This window comes from Thunnus albacares, chromosome 22, assembly GCF_914725855.1.
Source record: "Thunnus albacares chromosome 22, fThuAlb1.1, whole genome shotgun sequence".
NCBI lineage: Eukaryota > Metazoa > Chordata > Actinopteri > Scombriformes > Scombridae > Thunnus > Thunnus albacares.
The window spans coordinates 13,211,645-13,238,498 of record NC_058127.1 but is presented as its reverse complement, the minus strand read 5'-3'; the positions used below and the strand labels follow the sequence as shown (position 1 = coordinate 13,238,498).

Sequence of the window (26,854 nt, the reverse complement as noted above, 5' to 3'; positions counted from 1 at the left end):
TTGCATTGTCTGTCCTTGTGTTTGTATTTCATGATTATTATCTGACTGCCCCTCAATTTTTCAAGTTTTTTTCATCCATTTCCCTGAAATTGCTGATGAAAGTGTTCTTAGTTTGACAATGTAGTCAGCTGTATTACCTATCCAGCCTCAAACTGAAACCATGAATTCAAACACTGATGTATTTTATTGATTATAGTTCTTCCTCATTGCTAATCAGTGACTAATAATTGTAATAACGGAAAGCAACTTAACAGTTTACTTTCAAGTACTGTACTTACAAATTTTAAAGCACTTGTATACTCTTTCCCCACCTTATTTTATATTTACTTTTTTGCTGCACTACATTTATCTGACCCAACTTTTACTCATGATACATTAAATTGATTGTGCTAATAATACTTATGTACTGTAATTCTACTCATGTAAAAATGTGAAACTTTTGGTTTTTTGGTATTACTCCTTTTTCTTGAGTAAAGGATCCAAATTCTTCTGGGTATGTTTTGCATTTCCTATTCACTCCCTAAGGAAGATTGTAACAATCTCAAATGGTGCATCTGCAGTGGCTGATTAATGTGTACAAAATGCTAAAAAAAAATGCTAAAAAAAGCTAGTAAAGCAATAATGGGTAACAGATAAGGAACTTTAGAAATGCTAACAAAACATTTTAGCAAACTGGTTGCTACCATATGTTATTTTTCTGAGCATAGAGGCACAGTATAGTCGAGGGGATCGTCCCTCTTGGTAGTTATGTAATTATTCCAGGCTGTAATGACTACAGCAACAGTTGATACGGCATTCATAACTTGGTACCATGGGACAGTGCAGCATCTGGACTTTCTTATTTGTACCTTGGTCAGCTCCTCCTTCAAGTGCCGGTCAGCTATTTTGGTAGCCTTCAAAGCAAAATTTTGTTAATTAGAACCTAATCCACAGTGTGTTTTAAAACACAATATAACTTCTGTGAGGCTACTCACTGGAATACTCTGCAATGTGAGTGCACCAATACATGCATACTCACTCACACACACACACACACACACATACAGGAGTGCATTATCCTGCTCACACAAGAGTGTGCTCAGTGGAACACTTTGAACCAGTACAGCATCATTAGCGGGCTAGGTTGCCAGAGGCTATGGGAAAGGGCTACCGCACACAGCTCAGGCAGCTCAGTGTCTTCTGCAAAGCCCATGAGGTTCATTATAGAGACACGAGCTCCAGTAGCCGGCACATTGTGAACCAGAGGAAAGTTATCATGGCAATGATTCAACTGCCTGTATCTTTCACTCAAAAGGGATTTCCTTGCCTTGGCTTGCCTTCTTTAGGCTCATTTAACAAATGGCAGGGGAGATTCTCAAGGCACTTTGTCATTATCTTAAAGGGAAAGTTACCACTGGAAATAAGCAAAATCGACACTCTGCTTTAAATTGGTGTGTACCCTCAAGCAGAATGTGTTTGTAGGCAAATTTATACGCAGAAAGTGACACAGAGGTGGATTTTAGCACACAGAACTAAAAACATCTACACCCCCAAAACACACCCAGACTGTTTGTTCCAGTAGCATCCACAGTGTACTTTGGATCCTCACCCATTCACGCTGACGGCTGGCTTCAACACACAGGTAAAATTACAGTGGAATATCATTATCTGAAGGCATTTGCTGACCTTGACAGCGCATGAAGCACAGTTTCTCTCGTATCCTCCTCCGAACAGGAGAACAGAGCGGTGAGAACAAACACGTTGCCTAATCCATGCTGAAGTCAGCGCTCTCAAGAGATGAAATGCAAAAGCAAAGTTTCCTTCCAAATCTGCTCTCTCTCTCTCTCTCTCTCTCTCTCTGTCTCTCCCTTCTTTCTGATTTTCTCCTCTCTCTCACCGCCCTCCCATCTCAAGAATGGTGTCACTTTCACTACACCCAAGAAAAAGTGTTGTCAGCGCTTGTCTCAAAGCGCTGAGAAATTTCAAAGTCTCTCAAAGTAACCCTACACTTGTCAACTCTAAGTGGTACATATCCGGTACATAGCAGCCCCAGAAAACTACCACTAATGGGGCTCCTGCAGGTTTTGCAGTGTCCGATGTCCAAAAACTCTAAACTGTAAAATGAGACTTCTTGCAACTTTATGGCTACATTGGACACAAACAGAGTTCTACATTGAATCTGAGGATGCAGACTTTATTGTTTCTGCATATTGAGTTTTCAGTGGCTAAGTCTGTATTTTTTTGTATGTGTATCTTTTATGTATTTATTACTATACTATAAATGTAAGGTGGATGTTTCCCATGGCAGCCATTGACTGACATCTGAGAGAAGGTGTTGCCAGGAGACATGCTGATGTGCTACTGACTGGAGAATGTCATAATCATACAGTATATGCTGCGAATATTAATAGAAATTATTGTTTTCTCCTTTTTTAACAAGTCTGCACAAGATTAGCTATCAACCATTAATGATTTGAAGGTGCAGTGAATAGAATTTAGTGGTATCTAGTGGAATCGACTTGGCAGAAATGGAATATAATATTCATAAGTATGTTTTAAGTGGTGTATAATCACTTGAAAATAAGAATCATTGTGTTTTCGTTACCTTAGAATGAGCCCTTTATATTTACATAGGGAGCAGGTCCTCTTCTATGGAGCCTGCCATATTGCACTGCCATGTTTTTACAGTAGACCTGGCTCTCAACCCACATTAGAGAGGTTGATCAGCAAACAAATACATTTAAAAAACCTTTAGTATCAATATATCCTTATGAACCGTCAACATAGTTAAGAAAAGTTCCCCATTGTATATGGCACTTGTCTAATCTACCCATCAAGGAAAAGGATACATTTTCATATGCAGCCCCTCTCGTAATCAATATATGCCAATCTGAAAGGATTGTGAGTGGAGTGTGCATTGACTTCCACTGTTGCACCGGCAATCTGCTGAGCATAATAGAGGATCTCCTGGATAATGGAGCCTCCTCTATACATCTCCAGCAAGTAGGATCATCTTTAATCTCGGCTTCATAAAGTCTAGTGAGGGTCCAATATACTCTATTAATAACTGTGTTAACCTTGTGAATGCCTCCCTTGAAATGCACCTTAGGTTAATTAAAATGTTAGCCCACTCCTGCTCTGAAAATACTGTGATTTAAACTGTCTTTAAAACATTCCACATTTGGAGGGACCCATACTTTGTATTTCACTCAGAAAATAGACGCTAGCAAGCTAGGCTAACTAACCATTCGAAAAGTCGAAGCTAGTTAGCCTAGCCTGCTAACATTATCACTGGTTACCACTGTGTTACTTTTTACTTATTAAGTAGTCCTTTATCCTCAGCAGTCTGCACGTTACACTTTGATTTAAGCCATGCCATGGAGTAATGTAGTGACTGCTCAAACCACAGTTGGAACAAAGCAAACGCTAACAACATTAGCTCCCAAATTAGTTAACTGCCTGTATGGAAGTTTGAATTGAAGAGATATTACAAACTATTTCTGGTCCCTGCCCACACAGAAATTGCACCAATTAATGATCAGCACAAACATCGTCAGAAATTTATCACAAATTTATACGACCTGGGAAACACTAATAAGAGCACTATCGCTACAGAAAATCAATAAAGCTAAAATGTATTCTTTTTTGGTAAATGCAATTATGTCAAAAAAGGTGCACAAGTCAAAACAAACAGAAGATATTGCATATGCTGTTTTTTTTAGCAGTCTTATTTCAGTTTGACCTTAATACTGCATCCTAGATTGTAAAATTCACTTACATTTTATTGTTGGTAAGCCAATTTTGGGATATAAAGAACTGCATGTCACAAAGGTCACTTGTAACAGCCCATCTGAAAAATGTATGTGTCGCCCTGCCTTTGGATGACTTCCTGTTCATGCCAGCAACTGTCACACCCTAATGAGTGAAAGATGACTGGCTCAACTCCTTTGCTTTTATAAATCTGCTACTTTTTGGCTGGGTTTCCTTCCCCTAATTAATTCCTGTCTCTAAATGAAATTAAATGGGTTTTAGCACTCCTACACCATCTATATACTTTTCATTACCCTACAGTCTTCCATAATCATTAATTAGTTTGAGTGTTTTATGTATTTACTGTGATTTTGATGAAATGCCAGTGAGCAAATAAGTGAGGATAAAGGAAAGGGAGGAAAGAGGGAAGAGGGGAAAAAAGTGTTTGTGTCAATTATGTGCTAGTCTGGTATCTTGAGCAAAAGATGCCAAGCTTGTATATTATTTATCGAAGCTAACAGACGTAGTTCTAATGCAGAAAGGAGATGAGTAATCATGGCCCTGGGCATCTACAGTACAGTAGATCCCAGACATGTGCCAGGGTGCCATTCATGCCACAGTACATTTTCTTCTTTTTCTCTTGATATTAATCATTGCATGCATTACTAATGCAAATTTCCCTCTTTTTCTTTTCTCCCATCCCACCACTATCAGTTTTGCCTCTCACTTTCTCTCTTTCTTTCTTCCTTTTTTTTCTACCACTGTGTCTGAATTTTTTATGCTTCGCTCCCTTTCTTTGGCGCCTCAAATGTGTAGACAGACAGTCACAAGGCTGTCATAACCAAATGTTACAACAGAGAGAGGATAAATGAAGTGAAAGAACATCAAACGTGCGCTTTATTTCTCCTTTTATTCAACTGTAAATCCGCTACTATTTTCATCTTAGCACAAATACTAATTAAAAACGAGATAGGAAAGGTCAGTGTAGCAATACCTCAGGCAAATGTCAGGGTAAACAGCAGCAAGACGAGTCTCACATACTCTCTTTTTCCCCAATGCTCACAGCACAAACAATGCAATGATTTTTTGTGACAGAGCCTCTTGAGCTTCTGTAATACCACTTCTTTAGCTCCCAGCCACAGAAAGGAAGGAGATGATTCTTTAAAGGCCCCCCCAGCTTCAGGGAGAAGAAGGTCTGAATGGCATATACCCCACGGAAAGCCACTTTTATTTGGCTGTAGGCTCCCGTCTACCCCGTTCCCCCAGACATCTGCCCCCTCTCCCGGCTGCATCTCACACTCTGATATTTCAGTGTTGCCAGATGCCACATTAGAGGAGGAGGCACCGCTGTTCACCCTGCTAGCAACACACGCCTTCGTCTCAAGAAATGCGAGCAGGAGGAAGGGAGAGGGAGAGGATGAGAGAGGAGTCAAATGATCCATAACATATTATTTTGTCATTTGAAAATGGCGTTATAAGGCGAGCCGTCTCACCAGCACCTAATGCTCTGCCTTCCCTGAGGCCCTTAGGTGGCATTTCTGCGCATTGTATTCTCCTCGACTTCATTATTTAGTCAGAAAATAATAACTATTAATTAATGGGCTTATATGTGACTAGAATGCTAACAAAGGAGTGTAAATCTGTAAGAAATGTTCTGTAATAAATACATGGATTTGTACTTTTTGATGTGAGTCATTTTATGTAACCCTTCTGCAGCAGCTAGGTGTCTTATTCAAGGACACTTTGTCATGGATGGACACTCACTTTGTGCCAATCGATCGTGTGACCTTTTGGTTAAGGGAAAAAGCTCTCTCGCCCCCTGCCTCCTGACAACTGCCTTGTACTTTTATTTTCACACATCCATAAATGGCTGAGGAGGTGAACTTAAATGACATCTAATACCTTTAACATGATCCTATTACTCCGCCATATATAACGCCAGCTTCCGCAAACGCTTGTGAACTGTAGTTTCAGTGATCCCATTTGCACCAAGAAAATGGTGAAATCTTTAGAACGTAATCCTCTTAACGGCATCGCCTTCATGTGGCAGAAATGCACTGCACTGAACTCTCACGCTCAGCCAATCAATGCGTGTTTTTTCTCGCTCCCATCCCTATAAAATAAAAAAAAAGTGTAGCTCTGAGTCCCCCCATTGATTACACATGCGAGATAAAGTTCAAAAGCAACTTTAAAACTTCAGAGCGCCGATAGATTCCTTTGTGGTTCTTCTCCGACTGACGAATCAAGTAGATCTTTCCATCACAACAGGCCGTATCCAATCATTTGTATGCGGCGGTTGAATTTTTTTGCGAGGCTTCATTCGACACTGATCGATGGAAACGGGAAGAGCGCGAGTGAGCCAGGATTTCTTGTCACTCTGCAAAATTAGGCCTTCCGTCAGCACTTCACCCGTTTCATCTCCGAGCTTATGTTTAGAGAAGGCAAGAAAAAGGAGTGTGGGGGGCGGGGGGTAGAGTGGGAGTAGGGAGGAGGAGAGGGGGGGGTTGTAACACTTACCATTTCCAGGCGCACAGGTCCCCCATTGAAGTTTTCCACCTACACATTCAGTATAGACAGTGAAAGTAGAGGAGTGGCGTGCCGCTCCTCAGACAAGAGGAAAAGCCTTTGAAAACAGAGAAGAGAGTGTTTACAGTTGCCTCGTGGAAAGGCTTGAATATTAATGCGTGCCAGGGTCATCAATTTATTTATCTATCCTGTTAGGCAGGTGGATGAAGAGTCAGGGTGGGTTTTTGCATGGTTAATTATTCTCAGTTGTCCCAGTTAATCCTTGAGCACTGAGGTACAGGCAGATGCAGTGAAGGGTGCTGCTGCCAAAAAAGCACATCTGTGCTCCAGGAAAAAAAAAAAAAAAAAACACTCACACACACACACACAAAAAAAAAAAAAGACATGGAGGGAAGAGAGGATATTCATTGCTGTGCACACACTTTTCCAAGGTAGATGTTTCTTGGCACTGGCAGGTGTAATTTAGATAGGATTGCATATTTCAGAGTCTTGGATTTGGATTGGTTTGTGGGAGGTAAGCGAAAAACTCCAAAGGCATAACTTCTTAAATTTTGAATGAGACATACATGTCTGAACTTAAAACAAGCTTTATTTCGAGCCTTACTGATGAACTAATAAGTGAAAAATAGGCATAATACTTATAGGGCTCTGGTTGAGAGTATTATTATTCTTTTTTTCTTTAATGAACATGATTTCTCAAGAGAAAACCTAAAATGTGTGTAAACCATTTCTTATGAATTGTGCAATTAAGGTGGAAAAATCCGCTCTAATCTTGCCTCTCCCCCGCTGTAGCAATTTTTCTTCATTAGGGCGGATTTCATTTTTGAAGTTTATGACTTATCCTTACAAACAAATAATTGCAATATATCCCACTGGGAATTGCATACATTTTAATCAGTGCTAACCTCAAGCTTTGACATGGAAAACGCATCTTTGCTGAATTTATTTCCTCTATTTCTTCAGAGATGTATGCATATTCAATATTCGTTTGCATTATTGTCTTTACCCCCGCAATGAATAACAAAGAGCGCTGTTGGAAAGGAGTCTAGGAGGGGAGACATATGCATACAATGGCGTATTCATTAGTCAATAGTGAATGTCGTTTCTTCGTGCATTGCAGTGCTGTCACACAGAAGTGTGGTAGACAGGGTCAAACATAAAGACGCAAAGTTGCGCAGTGTTTATAATCTCAGTCTACACACTCATCCCTCACATCTTGTGCTCATACGTGTTTGAAATAGCGCATGAGCATGTGTGCTTGTATCCACAGCGGCACTGCAATTTACACTAGTCGTACCAAGCATAATAATATTAATAAACTATATTCACGTTGCACCTGTTTCAAAGCACAGTTGGAAAAGTGCATAAAGGCATAAATATAGCAACCGTAAAGCAGATGGTAGAGATAAAAATGGCAAAGTGCTGAGCAGGGAATGAAACTATATCGAATTGAAATAAAACAAAATAAACACAAAGCCACATTTAAAAAGTGAGTATTACGAGGCAATTTAAAAAAAAAAAAAAAATACTACTGAATGCAAGTACAAGCTCCTCAGGCAAGGTGTTCCACAGCAGAGTAAGGGAATTTTGTCTAAAATTCAGAACAGCTCTGCCAACTAACATTCAGTTCACATACAGTAACACTTTCTTAGAGTATATTGAATTGGCATGAATGGGCCGGAGCATTAAAGGGTCTGTTCACAACCACTTACTTTTTTTTTTTTAGTATCAAATTATCCAGAGAGTTTTGGTTTTATGTGCCCAGATCCATCCAGATTTCTGCAGTCACCCAAATGTAATGGAGGTGAATGGAACCACTTTCTACTGAATATATAGTCCCTATGAAAATTGCTCTCAGTGTGATCTGTGCATAAAGCATCAGAACAATGGGCCTCATGCAAGAACCACTCGTACAAGCAGTTTAGTTCTTGGAATGTATGAGTGACTTAAGAGAACTTGTCATATTTAGCAATTATCTCCTAGTTACCAGCACATTTCACAAATGGCCCAAACCTATCTAACATGTTATGTAGCTACACGTCTCTTACATGTCACATACAGCCTTTCTTCACAGAAAAACACCTTTTTGACTTTTAATTTGAAATATGATGCTGAAATCAAATTTTTAAAATGAATAACTGAGAGGTTTAACTACACCTTCTACTGGTCATGGACCTCTTTAGCAAGTTTATTAATATTTGTCTGCACATAGAGCATTTCCTCCTTTATTTCTGTCAAAATACAGCGCTGCTCTCATGACAGCTGTATTAATATTTTCAAATTGTTTTGGGTCCCCGAATACAATATTGACACTGTCAAACTTCTGTTTTTATCTACTGATTTCCAACAGCATGACACCGCTCCACTACTCTATGTGAAATTCTAAAATTTGAGCAGAACAGGTATCCTTATATGGTCATTTAAGGACACTGATTATGCTAATGATCACAACTCATGAACTCGCTCCTACTGATGCACATGTGGTGTTCGTCAGGTTCAAATGAGCAATTTACGATAAGTTTTGCAACATAATGAAATGATGCGATCTCCGAGAGAAAAGTCGGTCACTGGTAGACCCATTCACCCCAGCTGTGTGAGCACATGTGCATTCCCACACATACACACACACTCCCAAATATTCACACAGGTGGAAAACGTAGTCCCTCGTGTACCTCGTGACACCGTGAGATTTGCCCAGCCGTGCCTTATGCCATCAGTGTACGGTAGAGAGAGCTGATAGCATTTTGTCCTATACACTGTTAGCTGCCACTCTCCCCGGGTGCAGCCCAATGACCCGTCCCATTTGCTCTGTCACCTGGAGACAGAGGGGGCCCCTTTGATGTGACATCACTCTGCCCCTAGCCACTGAAATACAATGCCATTTATTGACAACAAAGGACAAATGAAAAAAATAACTGCTGAGTCCCGTAGAGGAGCCAAATAATGATTTTTTGTAATTTTCTGTTATTAATGTACTGTTATGATGTTGGATGCTAAACATTATCATAGGTCCAAAACTTGAAGTTAATGTATGTAGAAAATGCTCCCTGCAAGTCAAAAGCCAGGGCTTCAATCCATCCTCAATGCTTCTTTCTCAATGTTTTTTTTGCCTTGCCGATTAGCTGACGTCACATCGTCGCGCATAACGTCTGTTTTGTAGCCTTCGTTGCTAAGGGTGTCACTAAGGTTTATCCATGTGTTTCTCATGTTGTCCACTTGCGTATTTCAGATTGGATTTCGGCTCGTACATGTACAGGTGAATTTGAGAAGTTGATATTTCGAGTAAACAACAAGAAAAAGTAGTGAAATCCTACTATTATAGTTTGTTGCATGGTTTGTTGATGTAGCCTTCACAGCTGGCAGATGTCTGCCGAGGGGCAGCTTCCAAGAGCTGGCCAATCAGAACAGAGTGGGCCCATATGGAGGGGGACCTTAAAGAAACAGTAGCTAAAACGGTTTCAGACAGAGGCTGAACCGAGGGGTTGCGTAAAGGGTCAAGGTGTTTTCTGAACTGTTAATCATGCAAAGATATTCTTGTGGAGCCCCAGAGTCCATGTAAATGTGCATAATATGTCCCCTTTAATGTCATCAGTAACAGCCATGACAAGTCGAAATTTCTGCCGTGAATAAGGTCTATCCTATCCTCTCATCAGGTCTGTAACACCTTTGTTATACGTAAGTTTGACTCAGAAATCCTTAGAAATATGTTTTTCATGAGAAAATTGTGATATCTTGAAGAAAAAAAAAAAAAATCTGGATCTTCCATTTCATTGTTATGGCTAAAAACAGATTTCCTCCAACCTCCTCTCCACTCTTTCTCTTTCCTTTCTCTTACCTGCACCTTTCCTTTTCCCTCCCCTCTCCACTCCATTTCCCTCTCCTCCTCTCCTCTCTTATCTTTCCTCTCACCTCTTCTGACTACAGTAGCACAGTGACTCGGCCTGTCAGCGGTGTCAGCTGTAACTCTCAAAATCTAAAAGCGCTCGTCTAGCTGCACACAGTGACAGGATGATTACCCTTTTCATCATAACTGTGAGGTCTTAACATGAGCTGATTCCTCTCCCCCTGAAAGAGCCACGCGGAGCCAGCGAGAGTAAGAGACATGGAGAGAGCTGCAGAGACAGAAAGAGAAAGAAGGGATCTGACAAAAAGGATGCCAATGATGCTGGAAGACAGAACTGTATACTTACGTAAGATCAAATGATTTAATGTATTGACCCATGCACTGGTTAATTATGCGTCTTTGATAAACTTTGTAAATGTCTGGGCCTTTAGGTTAATATATCAATCAGCGTACAGGTTTATATCCAGCATCATCACACCATGGCACAGATTCACAAATTCCTTATGGTGGTAATTAAAGCAATCAAATTGCATTACATTATTTTCAAGCCAGAAGGTGTTAACCAATGAAAAATCAACATGATAATGAGGTGTTTACACACAAACACATACTCATCAGTGGAATCACAATGTATTGTAAACTGTCAAAAAGGCGAGTAATTATGAACAAAATCTGTTTTTCATTCATTTGAATCATTAACTGATATTTTCATACATTAATTATTAGTTGATGCAAACCTGTCATACCTGATCAGAGGTGACCAGAGTACCTACGAGCATGATTTGTGACATCACAACTAGGTTGGAGCCAATCCTGGTTCCGTATTCAATTTACACAAGTTTTATGTGGAAACTTGAAGCCTCAGTGAAGTAGGAGACATCTTGCGTCTGGTAGTTAAACTTGAAATGAAAAATATTTGCATATTCATAGATTCTGCATTTTTCATTGAGGGAGAAAAGATGTAATGAAGATTTTTTTTAAATAGTTAATCAATTTTTTTTTTTTTTTCATTATTCAGTTTATTTTATGTCTTAAAACATGTCTGGAGGGTACCTTTTAAACTGTAATCTGCTCTATTAAACTAGATTAGATTAGAGAAGGTGGAAGGCAGCAGTTTTGTGTATTATACAGTCATTGGTAGGACAGACTTGCCATAAAACTTTGCAGCAGCAACATGCTGTAATTGCTTCATTTGAGTTTAGATGATTCTAGATCAGTCCCACGTCTCTCATCCTAGTGGTGGAGTCACCACGTTTACACACCACACACTAGACCAAACATTAGAGCCAATTGCGGTCGCTTGTCATCAACCAAACCAACCTTCTCCCTCCTGAGTCTCCAAGCTGGCGTATCGAGCCATTCTGTATTTTGCCACATTCCAAACGAATGACACGCTGGGAGATGAGAAAACTTGTGAAGACCCAGTGTACACACAGGGACTAACAAAGTGGAAGTAAAGATTTCTGATGTTGACACTTCCACTTAGGGACAGAGCGAGCATGCAGGCCTTCTATCCTCTCTCTCTCTCTCTGTTTGTCTTGCTTTGCGGATTGGGAGCATCATTAGCCGAGATTCCATCAGTGTCACTAGATTTTGCTGGCTGCCATCTGCTTCACTCAGTTACAGTAGGGATTAATGGTCAGGGGTTAGACGCGCCCAAATCCCTCCCTCGCTACCCATCACTGCTAATCTACAGCCTCCTCCTAATCCTCACCCACCACCTCACATCCTCTCAATCTGATAAACGTGTGTTTATGCATACAGTATTTGTGCCCTTGTATGTTTTATCAACATCTTAATTTAAGTAGATGTAAAGTTGACACTGGCCTTTTTTATTAGACCCTTCAGCAGTTGGATGTACAACAGTTAAAATCAATGTTTCGGTCATAGTGAGACAGCTTTGAGTCACATAAAAAAAGTTTTCAAGCTCTTTTTGTGGTTTTCTGTTATTTCTTTGCTGTTATAATGTCAAATGTCTATGTTAAACATAGTCAAAGGTCCAAAACTTGAGGTGAACATATGTAAAATGCTCCCAGAATGTCAAGAGCCAGGCTTCAACCTGCTCTGAATGCTCTGTTTGCAAAGGTACCTCTACTTCCCCCTTGTGATGACATCAGATTGTGCATGCCCATAAATGGACGTCTGTTCCTTAGCCTTTGTTGCTAAGGTTGTTGCTAAGGTTGTTCCATGAGTTCCATGTTGTATCCCAAGTTGTCGGAAGTCTCCCGAGAGACAGCTTTGCTTTCTGGAGCTAACCAATCAGAACAGAGTGGGCTCATCAGGAGGGGCTCCTTAAAGAGATAGGAGCTAAAACAGCCTGTTTCAGACAGAGGCTGAACTGAGGGGCTGCATAAAGGGCCAGTATAAGATAAATATTGATTTTTTTAACTGTAAATCATGCAAAAATATTCCATTACAGTCCTAGAATAAAAATATAGACCAGCAAATGTGTATGATACATACCCTTTAAGACAAGCATGTGAAAACTGGAAAGAAGACCTAAATTTATTTGAAATTCCACTCACATATCATCGACTGTGAATTACTGGAATAACCAGCAAATTCTGTTGACATCTCTAATAATTTGAAATTGATGGCTTCTAGCTCAGAAAAACACATTTCCGGGCTGTAATGAATACACTTGAATGTACATTGTAATATCTAGCTGGTAAAGTCGGTGTAATAGATCTAGTGCCTGTAGCAGCTGACATTGAACCCAATAGTGCGCTTTAGCCACACTGATAATTAAAAGACGCATTGATCTCTTTTCCCATTGCATGGACCCTCCCCTTCAAGATCCAGTTCCTATTTCCTGCAGGATTTATTTATCACCCACAATGCCACTGGGGTGCTATCATTCACAGTGTAAAGAGGAGAGAGAGCTCTAGAAACAAGTAGAGAGAACAGGGAAAATGGTGCTCTTTGTGCTCCCGCGTCAGCAGATGGATGGGCCATTAGTGGACATGGGAGCACGGTTCAAACCTTGTTATTAACGCAGGTGAGAGAGAGTGCATCTCCGGCATCCTGGATGAGGTTTAATTTTCCTGAGGAAACTTTCCCTCTCAGCACATGAAATTTTGCGCTTAATTCACAGTGTGGCAACTACTTTACGACATAATAAATTCTGTAGAATAAGCAGCACATTAACTCACCTGTACTTCATGCGGCCAACTCTCTGTAGCTCTTGGTTTGAAGCTAGAGCTGTGTATTATAATGTCAGCTAATGCATAATTTCCTTCAGCTGATGTTGTTGGAAAAGCCAATTAGCATGCAGGGCATAGAGGGAACATAACTGTCAGAAGTACAGAATTCCCTGTAAGTCAATGAAAAACCTCAATATCCTACACAATAACTGCTAATTGGAATCACCGCCTATAGGCTTGTTTTGAGGCACTTGACAAACCTGCCTTGTTTATTTATAATCCATCAATTTAACCATGTTCTCATGCCCACTTATCTTGTTCACTTATCTTTTGTAGATTTGAGTAATGTATTTATTAAAATGTTGTCCACGGATTTTTCATATATTAACAATATCACATGAATTACAATATGTAGGTCATGGCAAATATATTTATTTCTGATCTGGATGAAGTTTTTCCTATTTTTTTGTTCAAAAACAAGACAAGTATCAAAGGCAAATTCACAAATTGCCTTCTACGTCCTTGCCACTGGGTGTTGAGAAAAAAACCAGGCCAAGGGCATTTCTCCTTTTCATGTGTTTTTAACTTTAAAACCCATCCACCTTTAATTCAGTTGTGGCAAGATCAGTGGTGCACCCAGATAAATTGGTGATTTGGCCTTGGGAAATTAATTCGTTGTCTTTTACTATTTTTGTAAACAGGCGTGACACTAATTAGCAATGATTAAATTATTTCATCCTCTGTGAGCTAACACATAGCGCTATAGTCAGTTTCACAATCACCTCTGAAAACATGCTTCGAAAACTTATCAGCTTATGTGAGATGTATGACTTTATGAACATTTCTCTCGAGACATATTGTAGGGTTTTCAGTGCATAAGTAAAGAAGCACAAAATACTCCTCTGTACTGAATGTGAATTTTTACTTATTCATTAGCTCATTAGCTTATTACCTTGCGGGAGGCTGCTTAAGCTTGCACGCATGAGCACAGTGAAGTGCACAGATCAAAACCAAGTCAAGGTATGGAGTGGGCATTGGATAACTGTCACTCCACTTCACAAAACATTAGTTGGGCCCCCAAAATAGGTGGATTTACAAAAATATCAAAAACTGAGAGGAAAATTTGATGAAAATACATACTTTTAACACCTCTTCATCTCAATTTCTCTTGTTCTTTAATTCTCCATACATAAAGCAATTTAACTGTTGAGAACCATCATCATCACAAGAAACTACATACAGCATGCAATGTGACCACACATAACAAATATGTGTGCAATAAATACAGTGTAAATACAGAAGCACATGCATGAATGCACAGTGATCAAGTGCACATGTACATGTAATTGCACACAAGCTGGAATTATGTTAATGCTATGGTAATAAACAGTTGATTAAAATCACTTCAGTGCCCCTCCAGTTACCATAACCTATGAGGAGGGTATTAAAATATGGCCTGTTTGGTTGGTTTAAGTGGTTAATTAAAAAGTATATATTTTTAATATTATTTTATTGTTTAACATTCGTTATCATTACAAGTCTTATATCTAACAAGACTCTATAAAACATTTATTTTTGTGCAAAGTAATTATAAATTAATATTTAAGTCAGTTATGGCTGCTGATTTAATTTTGAAATTATTAATAGACTCAGAATATATAGTTCCTCATGAAGCATTCATTGAGTAAGGAAAATATGTCACCTAGCTTGGGCTGCATATACTTGAATACTATACATTAAATAAAAATGACAAGACTTAAGTGACCCTTCCACAAGCAGTTCTTGCCACTCAGTGCTGGTGGTTTAAAGAGCTTCTTTCATGCTACAACAGTTTATTCTTTAAGGGAATATCTACCCAGTTTCAAGCTTAGCACTTGCACATTGCAGCATGATGGGCATCAGCTACAATGGCTGAGCACACACACCCATTCAGGGCTGATGAGCACTGGCTCTCTGGAGACAGCTTGGTGAGAACAGCGAGGTGGAATATTCATGCCACTGAGCAAGGGCTTGGAATCACTTGAAATGCAGTGAGTGGTGTTCTCAAGTCATAATGGTAACAATTACCAAACTGAGGAGGCATACTTTTGATATAAAGTCTGCTTCACCATCCAATTAACGCTAGGATGCTCTCACCAAAGTCCCAGTGTTAGCATGGCTGAAAGGTTATCCGCGCAGTTAGGCCCAATGCCCGTGCAATATCTAATGCTACTGCCACTTTCAGAGACCGCTCATTCGCTGACAGGGAGACGGATCTTGATGCAAGCCAGATGAAATGCGCGTTATGCAGAGAGAGAGACGTTTCTAAATGGAGATTGAATTACCCAGGAGCCCTTATAGGAGGTTCATTACAGTCAGGGTATCCAAGATTTCCTGATTCATAGCTCTCTCGCTCCCTTTGCCTGTGTGTTTGTGCATGTGTGTCTGTGCCAGTGATGTTCACATTAGCAAACTGATGCAGTAAACAGTCCTGATGGGTAACAGTGGGTGTAATCAGGGGTAGACACCCTAATGAGCCATGCAAAATCTAATGAGATTATTTCGGTTCAAACTACATAAAGGTAAAATATGACTGAATCTCAGCCCTACACCAGATATTCTCGTATTGCATATAATGGCATATTTTAAAAATGCATTTCACCTGTAACACATTGTCATTCTCTCTATTCTGTCTTTATTTTGGGTAGAACTGAGGAATTGTTGGATAAATTCACAATGTTTCAAGTCTGTCCGAAAATAACAGTCAGGTGCTAAAATGAACATTCACCCATGTTTTTCTTGCTGTAATCATTCCTCCTGTTCATACTGGTCATTAAAAGATACATTCATAATGCACTTTCAATGCAAGTGATAGGGGACAAAATCCATAGCCCTCCTTCCATACAAAAATGTATTCAAAGATTTATTTGAAGCTATTATGAAGGTTCAGTCATCCAAATTAATCAAATCAAGTCAATATCTTTCAATGTATCTGTTCAATCTCTTCCACAGTTACAGTCTTTTTAGTCCCATATTCCCTCTTTTTGTTACAATCCTTTCACTGCAGCTGAACAGGAAAACACTGTCTGTCGAGACACAAAGAGGGAGTTTTTTTACTAAAAAGACTGTAATTGTGGAAGAGATCCACTTTATTTGACTAACTCAGACTGCTGAAGCTTCATATTATCTTCAGATAAACTTTTAAATAAATTTTTGCCCAAAGCGAGGACTGCATATTTGGTCATTATGAAAAGAAGGAATGAGTACAGCAGGAAAAACGTGTCAGTGTTCATATGGGCATCTGACCATTGTCCTTGACCGTCCTTTAATGGCTTCAAGGAAACACACACTTTTGTTTTAGTATAACTATGTTTGAGACAGAAAATGAATGATTTTTGAGTGATACTGCGTGCATATTTCAATGTTGTATTGATACTAAGGTATCTGCAGAACTTATATGTAGAGATCTATGCATATGAAGTAGAAAAACACTGACACTGTGATGTGCTTTTCAAGAGTGAGGCGCACCCATCATCTCTTTACCCCTAGAGAAGACAGGCATATAGTGCTCAAGGACTCTCAGCTTTCACACATACAATCTTTTCTGTCTATATTTTCAGTTTGCTGCCAGTGAGTTTGAGAAACATTCATCCTAGATATGTAATTCAAACTGCAAAAAAGTATTTTTTACATCAAGGCAACGTGCCAACATTATATTATTTAGTCATCTTTTGCAGACTTTTCCTCACCGCGAAGACAGCCAATTACACCAAATAGCAAATGTCGATAGGTAAGACACTGATATACAGACGGCAAAAACAAACAGAAATAGCAAGTCTGGACTCTAGATTCAAGGATTCAAGGAAGTTTATTGTCATTCAAGAACATGTTGGTACATGAAGGGAACAAAATTAGGAACTCAGGTCCCAGTTTAGAAAATAGCAATAATAAAATAATAAAGTCAATACAGAGCTGTGGTTCCTAAAGTGGGAGTCACAAGATTAATCATATCATTATTCATCTATTGTGATTTTTAAAAACAGACAGGTTTTAGCTGCTTGTGGAAGAACAATATCCATCACTGTCCCCGAAAGAAATACATTAAACATATTAACTTTCACTTTCTCATTGAAGTGAATGGGAAGGTGTGTCCACACTTTTAACTGGTACTGTATTTAATTGTATTCACTGTTAAGTAAAATTACTTATCTGTAAATATGCACAGCACCTGTTGGCTTTTTCTGACTGATTAAGAATGAGACTATATTACTTAACTTAATATTGATATATTATAGCCTAATATAATATATATGAAATTGTTAAAATAAGCTTTTGTGTACATACAGGCTATGTTATATTGGTTATATTGGGGTTTGGGTGGCTCAGGGTGCCATGACAAAAAAATTCCTTTGAAGGGGTGCTGTGGTCTAAAACAGTTTGGGAACCACTGCTGTAGACAGTGCTGAGTACAGAGTAATCAGGGCACTCCTCGACTAAACACCGCGACAAACCAGCATGGTCCTCTTCCAACCATTCCTGCCATCACCACTACCTCTATCAGTGCTATTTATAGTGGGCTAACCTTTTGTTACTGGGCCCCCATCCAAGCACTCTCTCTCCAGCTCTGTCACTGAGTGGCCTCCAGATCGCCACATCCCTTCTAGTCTGGAACTGGAAGTGATAATTATGCCGACTCTTCACTTCAGAATCCCTACTGTTGACCCGACGGGGGCCACATTCTCATTTCAGGTGGCCAATGAATATGACTGCCAAAGCCTAGCTTCAAGAGTGAATTACCTTTCATCATGCTATGTTTCATGCTTAGCTAGGTCTAAAGGACCTTTACAACAGCACCTGCAGTCATGAAGTGGTGCATCATTCTGTGATGCATTAAGGTCCAAAAAAAAAAAGACCTCAGAAATGGCAAGATATGCTATGCTTAATTATTATTTTGTGCAACAGGACTGATACTGTAAATTTTGAGCAGTGCATCCTTATTAACCATAGTTTAGCATTCTTTGGTGATGGTTATCTGAGAAATTGTAAGTTACATATCTTTGAGCGTTACACAGATCTTTAAAGTGTAACACAGAGATTAGCCAGAAACCATTTCTAGTGTACTGAGCAAAACAGTCAGGTGGATGTTCCTGCTGCAAAGTCCTGGTGATGCAGCAATTTTCCCTGGCTTGCTCCGAATCCAGATGCCTTTTGCCTCATGACAGCTGCGTTTGTGGATGATCCATTTAACTAATAGACCGGTATTTAAATGCATCTGTTCAGAGGAGGCAGTTGTGTTCCAAAAAGGCACATTGTGAGCTGCTGACATTTTCACAGGAAGAGAAAGCAGACGATGTAAAAATAGGTGCTTGACGTTCATTGAACCACTATAGCTCAGGCAGATGCAAACGAACGAGAATGGGTGACATTTTAAAACCTGTGTTTCATACTGATCTTTTATCACAGGCTTATCACTAACTTTTAACTGTACTGCACCATACCACAGTAGCAGAATAGTATTGTTGTTGTTGGTTGCATTTGTTGTAAGACAAGAGTCATCCTCACTGGCTGAGCAAGGACATGCAATTTGCAGTGCAGTTTTCTGCAGAGGTGATAGTCAATCATATGTTGTATGTTGCATATTGTAAAGATCTTTGATGCAAATGTATGATTGTTAGCCATAATAGATCAAATTATCTTCACTGTGTTTGAGCGAGAACATGTAAGAGGGTTCTGCATGTACTCATAGAACTAGGGTTGCATTCTAAACCATACTTTCCGAGGTTCATTTAGATTTAATAGCACATGTCGCTAGAGTAGTAACCAAGGAATATTGTACAAGCCACACTGAAATTAGCAAGAACAACAACCAGTAGGAATACACCTCTAGCTGTCCAAAAGCTAGCCGACATGGACATATTCACATGTACATGTGAGGAACACACAAAAAACAAGCTAAGCTACAATATGCAAGTTCTGGAAAAAAACGCTAGCATGAGATCTGAAAGGAAACCACTCTGTTTCATTATACCGTATATATAAAAATAAACATTACTTACTGTACTGTAGCCATAATATTACACATTACATACACATAAACCCAAACCTTTTTTACTCAGACTTATGCCACATTGACTCAATTGCATTCGTCTATCAACAGCTTCTTCCTATTTTACTCAAGTGCTACGATTGCATTGTGTTTATAGTGTTTTCTACCCATCATCCACTTCATCACCTCTCCACCATTTCTAAGTGCTGTGTTTTACCACACTTATTACCATTTTAGAAAGGGGTAAGTGAGGGAGGGATGGAAAAAAAACAGTAGCAGAGTAAGAGGCAGTACAGCCAATACAACAAATCAGCATTACTTGGTATGCATGGAGCAGCCAAAGCTATCGTGTTATAAATTGGCATGTGGCAGCAGGCCAACAGTGCATTGCATTAGTCAGATGCCCTCAGTGTAATAAAATGCAGTGGAAGGGAAGAGAGTGGGGAAAAAAAGGCAACGCGCTTTCTGTAGATTGAGATCTTAAAAAGGGGAGCTGCTGAACAATATATCTGGGCAGAAGCTCAGACCAGCTGAGAAGATGGTATCAGCCTGCAGGATTACGCCGGACTAAATGAGATGACATTCACTTTGACAAATAATTTCCTCCTGTTGTATGCATATGGAAAAATGAGAGATTATTTCAAACTGGAAACGTGCATTTGTACAGCTGCAGGAGGGAGAGAGAAAAAAAAGAAAACTAGAATCAGTCTTTTGTGCTTTAGTGCAATCTCTCACAGCTGTGCAGAGAACAATACATTCCCCAGAATGTATAGACTTTTTCGATACCACATTTGAGCTCTGTCAGCTTATTTCTTGCACAGGAGAAAATGTCTGATACATTCGGAGCAAAATGGATTAATTGTCCTTAAGTGGTGCAGACAACCATGGAAAAAAAACTAAGGCACTCCATCTTCAGGTGAAATAATATTGTGAATTTATTCTTCAAGCATATAGGCAACCAAGCAGACCAACGTGTATTGAGTCGATATGCGTTGGTCTGAAGACCAATTAAAAATTGATTGATTAAACCATCTGAAGACGGTGTGTCTTAGTTTTTTCTTTTTTTTCATGGTTGTCTGCACCACTTAAGGACAAATATCAAGCAAGACCTCCTGGATCTTGTTTTTTCTATTTTCACCTGCCCCACTAAAGACCACCTGTCATATGAGTCATCAGAACCATGCAATGCTTCTTTCTTCCATTGTAAACCAAAATGGAGTAACTTCTGTGAGTAAAGCTAACACACATATTGACTTGTTGAAGGTTGCTGTTTTGAAGAAAAAAAAAAAAGTCCATTATATCTTGGGTTTACCTTGAAGTTTCACAGACTGATTTGAGAGAATGGCAAAGCCATGTGTCACAGTACTTGGCTGGTCTTTCTTTTCATGTTCTTTCATCGGAGGCACAAGGAACCAGCAGGAAAGCTAAGTATGCTGGCTTGCCCACACAAACTAGCATGGAAGTGACATTAAAAGCCCAGTTTAGACAATCTGGCTCACTGATCATGAAACAAGAATTCATTCCTTTACATGCATCAGCTCTGCGTTAGAGTTTTGTCTCTTGTATCCACAAATAAAGATGATGAGTTTTACCCTCCCCTGACCTGATGCTGCACCATTATGTAGATTGCAGTGGAGAAAATGGGAGGCAGAATAGGTGTGATGGTGCACGGGGTGATTTTATGGAGATAAGAGTATATGAATTATGATAATATAAAGAACCCAGCTGGATGGTAAAGTTCAAAATAATATTGTATGTGTTCAATCCCCTGGTAATAATCATCACTGGAGCAGCTCCAGGCTGTATATCAGCAAGAAATCAGTGATTAGACATGTGGTTCCAGGATGTTCATAAATAACCAACTAAAGGAATGAATTATTCCATTAAAATGATCATATTCTGATTTAATACTGGTGAAGTTTCCCCGAGTAGGCAGAGAACATGTGTGGACAGCAAGGTAAATTGCAAGCTATTCTGGACCACTTTAGTGTGTGCTCATTAAGTGTCCTCAGTAGAGCCATGAACTATACAGGCTCTAACTTTTTCGGCCCTTTAGAATTAGGTACATGGCTTTTAATCATAGAGAATAAAAATTCATATAGAATAAAATTTAACATCATATCATTTATACAGAAAAAACAAGTTTCACAACTGAAGTCTTTATTTTTTTAACCATGTTGATAAGCTTGGATTAGAGAATTTGTACCACAAGTGGCATTATGCATTAGACCTTACGTATGTGTCTTATACTGTAACTGAAAAACCCCTTAATGCATGAGAAGAGTTAATACACAGTGATTTTACAATATGCAGCAAATGTAAGAAACAGTCTTCTAACTTTAGAACATAATAATATTTCAATCTCTGCAGTAATTGTCTTGGGGAAGGTATGTATGCTTCTTCACTGTTTCATTAGTAAATCCATTTGTGGCCACAAATGATTTCTTTCCTTCATATTTAGCACTGGCGGCATTCAATATATGCTGAAGGAGTTGATTAGAGACATCTGAGGAAAAAAAGAACAGCACTAACATCACACTTGCTCAAGGCAATATTTTCTCTGGGTGGTGTTCAATGGAATATCAAAGTAATATACAATGAAAAGAATCTTTCTGATTACAATGAAAGTCACTCTGAAAATAATTAAGTTTTTTTTTTTTACCATTTTTAATTATTTTCTACATTACAATGATACAAACTAAATGATTCTGTTTTTCTTGCATATGGAATTCATATATATTTCTTGATCAATGATGAATGATAAAAGTAATCACTCCAGACATCCACTGGCAGTAAACATAACACAACTGCGGGTAATATTGCAATCAATATGTCCCAGCATCCTCATGAATGATTGGCATCAATATTGTATGCAGTGTACAATGTGTTATTTGGTTCATCTTACATCAGCTGATTAAAACCTTCTCTGTAGTTACACAGCATTCATTTTAGTGTGTGACCATACTTTTCCTCCCCTTCCAAGAGTGCGCAAATGCACTTAAGGCCTTTTTGCATCGAGCAAAGCTTTGCATTAACTGTGAGGTCTTTCAGTGTTGGTTAAATTTACAGTAGTAGGTCATCATTTCAGATCTCACTAAGAGCTTCCATCTAATATATAATGTTTATTTTTTCACCATTGCACTCAAGCCCATTTGGCTCCTGGCTCTTTAGCTGTAAACCTTTTTTTACTTGTGATGTATTTTAAACTGCCAGTAGTTATCCTGGAAACATGGTTTCATTCACAATGGTGGTTTGTTTTTATACTATATATAGTATACACTAATTTGGTGGAATAGAGAGTAGCAGTGCTTACCATATTACTTACTATATTACATAATTTTCTCTCTATTTTCACTACACCTTGAACTACAAATCTACAGAATAAAATCAGTGTGATGAGGTTCAATGCATGTAGAGGCTTAATAATAAATGGATTCAAAATGTTAAATATGTGTCCAGGTAAGAAATACAAGCAGACTGGCCTTCACTCGTGTGTTGTGTTTGTCCAGTTCTTTGTTGATGGTTTAGTTTTGTACAAATTAATATCACAAAGTTGATGAGAAATGTGTAAATCCATATGTGAATGTAGAGAGTGTGGTAAATAAAGTTATTATTGATTGTGTCCATTTTGTCTTAACCATTATCTTTCTTACTGGCAGAAGAGTACACAGCCCAAACAAGCTCACATCCTTTCTAAAAAATGCTGCTGGGTCAGCAACTCTACAAAGCTTTCACTTTAGTCTGGCTTCACTTCCGTGATTGGACTGCTCCTGATATACCTGAATATTGTGCAAGCTAAGCAGGCTCACCAAACTTCTGACTCTCCTGAGGAATCAGAGTGAATGCAACCTAATTCTGATACCTGTCACTTTGTATTTTGTATTTCCAGCCCAGTCTCCATTTTAATGAATGAGGAAATGTGGTTCCACACACAAACCCTTGGCTCCCTGGTTTGGCTGCTGGCCTTGCTTCCTGTCAGCATGGATTTGGGAACCTGAGAGAGGCTTTAGTGTCAGATGGGTAACTTTAAGCCTCTTCAACTGCTTAAAAATGCAATTTAATCAAAAAAGAAAAATGCAATTAATAATGGTGATGTGTCTGGTTTTGGTATGCATATAGAAAATTGAATGTCGCCTACTTGTAATTTTCTAAGAGGCATTTGACTTGAGATGTGAATAACCACAACTAGAATGTGCTTCACACTATGCATTTGTACCTTAGAAGAACTTACATGTCTTTATGATGACCGTTGAAATAAAAAGTAAACAGAGGTGGATTTGTTTCTTGTGTATACTACACACATTTATACTGAAGAAGACTAAGACTCTGCAGTCATGCTAGCAGATCTGTAAAACTGTACCTAGGCACAGCAGTGTTTTGAAATAAATGCTAATGTCAGCATGCTATCATTCTCACAATGACAATGCTAACATGCTGACATTTAGCAGGTGTAATGTGTTTACTGTCAATCATCTTATATATTTTTTTCTGTCTTTAATCATTCATAAACCAGTATTGGATTGTTAAAATTTTAACCTTCTGCTGGCATTAAATGAAAAGTCAGGGGATCACCAAAGTTATTATGATAAATCCTCAGGGAGGGAGGAGGGGGGGCATGAATGTCTGCACCAAATTTCATGGCAACACAATTTACTAGCTGTGAAGACATTTCACCAAAGCAAGACGGCTTTATCTTCTGGGGACCATAAATGTTGAGATATTTCAGTCATGACCGACAGACCCAACAATGCCATCCACCGCTGGTGTGGCTAATTAAAAAACAGCACAAAGAGAAACAGAAAGAAGTATTAGGGACCATATAACAATAATTTAGAAACCAACACACAAGACAGCTCACAGACACCAGGATTAAGCAGACAACATTATGCAGTTTCAGAAAGTTTAAGAGATGCGCACACACACTTGCACAAACACACTCACACTCACTTGTTTACCCGATGAGCAATATTAGATTGGACGTGCCGTCTGCTCCACAGTTATGGATTTATGCTTCATCACCATGGCATCTCTTTTAGCGTTGATTATAATTCCCAGAAGCCCTTAATTAAACTGTGTGCAGCAAAGGCCCTTTTTTTCTTACAATTATTTATCTCTGGACGAGAGTAAAGCCCTCAGATTTACTGACCAGGTCTCCCAGTGCTTAGAGAGAACCAACAAGTCAAGTACCCCATAAATTGCTCAGCCCCACCAAACAATTTGCTCTAACTGAAGTCTGCTTATGAGGCACATTTCCTATTAGCTCAGTGTTTTTATTTAATAGTCTGCTTCTGCTTAATCACTGTGTGCAGGCTGTATATTCACAAGACCTTGTTGACTTTGATGACTTTCTTTGGTATTTTGGTAAGGATGCGGCCATGTTTAGCCTTTTCATAAGGGAGATTTGAAATTCCCCTCTGAAATGTAACAGCCCAGTTGACATTCAGCTGTTGTAATTTGGCTGTTAAATTATAGAGCAAGCTTGTTGTTTTAATTACACTACATTTCTGTGTGTCAGCTCTGGTGTTTAAATGGCCATAAAATAACAAGATAAGTTAGTGGTTGGTACAAACAGTTTTATAAACAACTTAATATACAGCAAAAGTGCCATTAGTGTCACATTTTTTACCGATTTCTTTTTCATATTGGGTTTAATTTCTGTACAATGTCCAGATTTAATTAAGCTTTGGTGTATTTTTCTTGACCTTTCTGTTTTAATTTTAGAAAACCATAGAAACTTAACTAAAAGCTGGATTGTGGGACATGCCAAATGAGTACACACAATGGTTATAAAGCCTATCAATGCCACGTAAATCTCTCTGTATTTCACAGTATACTGGAGTTTTTAAATCAGGTGTTTGTGGCAACATGCCGGTGCTGGCACACTGGTGGTGATGCATTTTATGTCAACCAGCATTGATTGGTACGCCAGAGCTGAATTGGGGAGCAACCATGGATGTATGATAAGAACTGGATACAGCATTAGAGACGGGGCTCCGTTCATTCCTATGAAAGTTGCTCAGTGGCACATAAAGCCAAGAAAACCACTTCCCATTGTAAAGAAATTACCCAGATGAATGCATACTGCCCATGCTGTATGGGCTCAAACACCTGTAGAGCATGTGCACCAGAGACTTCCGCCGGCCGAGCCAACTAACTTCTGGTTTAGCCCTCTGCTAAGTTATATGGGGATAAAATTATTCAATCATGCGACTTTTGTAGGCTTTCCAAATGTTCTTGGACTGAATGGATCAAATTGTGATTGTAAACTTGAGTAAATTTGCAGAGGTTGTGACGTTCAAAAAAATGTATCCACTGTTTTACAGCCAGTAGCGATGGAGTAGAATACGGCAGCTAGGAAACATATGTCATAAGCACGCATAGACAGTGTTTGTGTAATTACTCTCACTGCCAGAAGGGGGAGACACAAGTTCCACACCTAAAATTGTAAATAAATAAGCTGTGAGGATAAACCATTTGTGGGCATTTTAAATTTTCAGTCACTCAGCACCCTTTAATGGTTGATATTTCACATAATCTGGTAGGTATTGATTCAGTAAATAATGTGAGCAGTGCTGCTCCTCTCGTCTCTAACTGTGTTAACTGCTCTGACCGCACTGACTGCCTTGCTGGAAGAGTATGGACTTTTCACTTTCCAGTATGTATTTAAAATTATCCCACACATGCACGATCATGACCACTAATTTGGTGCTACCTGACTTGAAATGAGCATTCATTTCGCCAGTAATATTAGCGCTGATAGGCGGTTACATGTCCAGGAGATTGGGTAGTTTTGCAGGAATCAAGGAGAAAACATTGAAGCCTAACAAATAAACACATAATGATCCATTAAGCCTGTCCTCTTCCCTCAAAAAAAGTAGATATGCATTAAAAATGTCTGACTTTTAAAAATGACTTTTAAAGTTTGCTTCATAATCCTGTAAACTCAGGCCTTTACCTTAAGCAAAGATGTAAACTGATATTGCTTAACAAATTTTAATGTGATAAAGCAGAAGCCTCAGCTAAAGTGCAGCTGACAGTAACACTGAAATTAGACTTTTACTCAGCTCAAATCAGCTGAGTTTGTATTTATAGCTCTGCGTTAATTGTTTTACTAGTCTGCTAACAGCACTGCATCAGCACCTCCTGGCCTTTTAGTATTTTACTGATAATGCTTTCAACATTTGCTGTGGAGACTGCAGGCGAAGAGTGTGCCGGAAAAATAGTGCCTAACCTTTCCATTAAATTACTTAGGAAGTTTGGAGTGATTGAACCCCATTAACCGCAGACACTGCAATGGATCGGACCTGAGTCACTGATATCAGCACACTTTGATCCTTTGTGACGACTGGATGTACTTTTTTCTATTGCTTATTGATTCGATTTTTCATAGAGGGCTGTGGTTCCTATTAGCTTGTGTATGCACTGTTTTCCCTCATATTTCCCAAATGGATAATTGGAAATAAGAACAAGGTCTCTCACACATCTTTAAAGCCCTTTTCTGTAGAAAATGTAGTTCAGTTGTATTGTGTGCCTTTTAATATACATTTTGATGGCACAGTGTAACGATGGTAGAAAAATAAAACTAGC

General features: G+C 39.0%; 1 long non-coding RNA gene across 1 annotated transcript; it reads left to right on the top strand.

The window, feature by feature from the left end:
• The first annotated feature begins 10,293 nt into the window (after nt 1-10,293).
• Nucleotides 10,294-23,538, top strand: LOC122974050. The gene is made up of 2 exons (XR_006400227.1): nt 10,294-10,445; nt 23,157-23,538. It is a non-coding gene; the product is annotated as an uncharacterized LOC122974050 (long non-coding RNA).
• Nucleotides 23,539-26,854: the final 3,316 nt, after the last annotated feature.